The following is a 3540-nucleotide window of genomic DNA, read 5'->3' as shown; positions in this document are numbered from 1 at the left end:
GTGTGTGTGTGTGTGTGTGTGTGTGTGTGTGTGTGTGTGTGTGTGTGCTTTTAAGTCTAATATATCTTCATCCTCTGTGCCATAGAGCTCCATTGTTGTCCAAAAACAGTGAGCCACCCTGTTGCACTGGTTGACATGTTCCTTCATTACCATGAACACACACACTGCACTTTATTATGATTTGATCCCACATACACTCTTGCTGCATTCATACTCACGAGAACACCAAATGTAAATTATTCCGCAGCTGAAAATAGTCCCCAACAAATGCAATATTTCTTCCTGTTTGTATAACATTTTATCAGCTGTTTCAGGGATTATTTAGGCTTTAAAATATGTAAGTATAAATTAGTCACCCGTGTTTAACTTTTCAGTTGGAATGAATGGACGTATGGCTGGGGAGGTCGCAAAGTGAGAGACGCACTCACACACTGTTGGTTTAGCCCTTTGAGCATTTAAAAAAAAGATTCTATTTGTCAGCTGTTCATAAAGACTGATGTCTTTATGAAGCAAAGGACCTGGAGCTGAGAGCCACCGTGTAGGGAAGTCAGAGTAGACGCATTGTTGGTTTTTCAGTATCAGTTGTGTATCTGCCAGTTTGATGCTTTTTTTCTGCCCACTTGTTGAACAATTTGATAACACAGCTCTGAAGGGACATTTTTTTGTCATGCCCTCTTTGACAGGACTAGAACATCAACTGGGCAAAGTGGGAAAGTGACCCTGAATCCCAGGGGTCCCAAGAGCCCCAGGCTTACTATATGCCAATTGGTTTGTTCTAATTTATTGAAATGGATTTGGGAATATGCAGCACTCAAGCAGAATATCAAGTGCTCTATTACCTGATATTTTGTTGTGTTTCTCATTTGTGCATTAATGTTGCACATTCCTAAATGAATCTGTTTAATCAAATTGAAACACGTCAAACCTGAATGGTGCAGGGCTTCACTAAGACCTGCTACAGGGGTAGGATGAAGGGTTCGCTGCTCTAAGAAAAAACTTTAAACTCTAAGGGAGTTTAAAGTTTAAAGACCCTTCAGATCATCTCCAGACTAGACATATTCAAATAACAAGCAAAAGTAAAGATAAACCAAGTGAAACAAACTGAATACAATACAAGCACTAATAAGGTAAACAACTAAAAACTATATCAATGAAGCACAAATGAAAAGAACAGAATATAAAAAGTTTAAACACTGATATAATTCACCAAACACAAATCATGACAACATGTCAAATGCATTTTTAGTTGCAATAGATGTATGTGCAAATATACAACTAAACAAATACTTTTGTTTACAGTATAATTGTATGGCTTATTATTAAGTGTGAAAGTCACACACATTTATTTTTGGACCACTATGATTTATAACTGCAATATTACCAAATGAAAAGCACCAGCCAGAGAGGTTTTTCACAACCTGGCAACTCAAAGGTCGGTCTTATTGATTAAAGCAATGTTAAATATAAATAATGTATCACCAAATAATAGAGCCCAGTGCCGGAGAGCAACGAACACTTCATGAAGTATACACTTAAAAGATAAAAAAGTAGATCTATTTTCTGCCTTCCACTTTATGATTCTGCTCCGCTACATTTTTCTGATGGAAATATTGTACTTTTTCTCCACCACATTTATTTGACAGCTACTGTTAGAGTTACTGTTAATATTATGATTTTACATACAAAACATGATCTGTGTATAAAATATGATGCATTGTTATGGATTAAACCACCCAAAAGTATAGCGCACAGCAGTGAAATAATATAAAGTTCCACCTCAACCTGTTACATTATTACAGCACTGCTTACAGAACATAACTTACGTCAATAATAACTCGATTATATTGTAATATTACACTGACAGGGGCCATTCTGCATAATGAGTACTTTTACTTGTGATTATTTAGGTGCATTCTGCTGATACTACTTCTGTAGTTAATATTAGTTAACTGATATTTTGAATGCAAAACTTTTACTTTACTATTGGAAAAAATATATAAATCTTTTACTTAAAGGTTCAGTTAAGTTTTGCAAACAGATCCCCCTAGATCCTACACACTGGTCCTTAGTAAACCACCACAGTGTAGAAATGCTCTATTACAAGTTAAAGGCATGCATTCAAATCACACATCAGTAAAAATAGAAAAGCATGGCAGGTTCCAGAATAATGTGAATCATATTATTGTATAATAATCATTGATTAATATGTTCATCACTTAAATGTTGCAGCTGGTGAATGTTGAGCTAATTTAAAATATTTTATACTGCTGTGTACCTTAACCTGGATAATAATGTAACATAATGTATTTGCTGATGAGATTTTGTAATTAGAATCTCAGTCTTTGACTGAATTTATTAAATAAATGCAGTGAAATAAAAAGTAAATATTTCCCTCTGAATTGTAGTGGAGTCAAAGTAAAAAGTGAGGTCAAATGTAGCGGTGTAAGGTAGTTAGGACGGCCCAGTGCACGCTACAATGACAGGCACTAAGCCACTGCAGCTTTTATGTTGTTGGGAGACGTCACTGTTCGCTCGGCATGCAGATGTGCTCAACATGTCAGTCTCGACAGATGTTAAGCCTAAACATGCTAATATAGTATCCTCTCATCACATGATCAAAAGAGACTTGGCATTGGAATACCAACAGACATATTACCCAGCAATCATCATTGCATATTTTTATGACAACAATATGAAAGAAAATAAGAAATTATTAATTGAATTGAATTTGTATATAGACTATTTATAGTTTATGTAGAACATGCAGCATCTACTTTTGCCATAGATTACTATTGACTATTTTACCCCAAAAAATGAGTACCATGATGGAGATGACTAATATAATTAATTTAAAACGCAACTATTAACATAATTTTAACTGTGAAAGAGCAACTAACTACTCGTTAATTAAACAATGAGATAGTGCTCATCGGCCTGATACATTGTAACCATTCAAGTCAAATACAAGTGTCTCAAAACTGTACGTACACAGCTTATAGCAGTTTACCTCAGTAACTGTACTAAATACCTTTCCACCACTGCAGTCTATTTTCATAGGTGACATAGTTCTATTTCAGTAGATGATCTGAATACTACACCTGCAATAAGCTAAATTACTTACAACCTGAAAAACTGTGACTTTACATGAAATGTGGCAAAAGGCTGCCATCCTGGGCTGTTTGAACACCGGGTCTTCTGAGATGAGCCCAGGTTCGTGTCCGGTAGAGGGTCGAGCGGCTTCGTCCACCACAGGACAGCTTTTAACGGCTCGAGGAAAAGTTCCGGGCAGTGGACGACACATAGCATTAAAAAAAGAAAACACAAACAACGGAACAAACGTGTTTCAGATGTAACTTCAAACATTGAGTAGCAATACATTCAAAACAGTATACGTCTCTGCATTGCATTCATCACTGCACCAGTCACACTGTATAATATTAATTTATTCAAGCAACCCTAAAATCTCGCGGTGCTACCGCTCAGACATCTTGCATTTCACTAAATCTGGTCTTGGAGAAATTTTCCATCAAACATAGCCTT

Source organism: Anarrhichthys ocellatus, unplaced genomic scaffold (genome assembly GCF_004355925.1).
Source record: "Anarrhichthys ocellatus isolate YVR2014 unplaced genomic scaffold, GSC_Weel_1.0 scaffold139, whole genome shotgun sequence".
NCBI lineage: Eukaryota > Metazoa > Chordata > Actinopteri > Perciformes > Anarhichadidae > Anarrhichthys > Anarrhichthys ocellatus.
The sequence above is the reverse complement of the archived record's forward strand: the minus strand, read 5'-3'. Positions refer to the sequence as shown.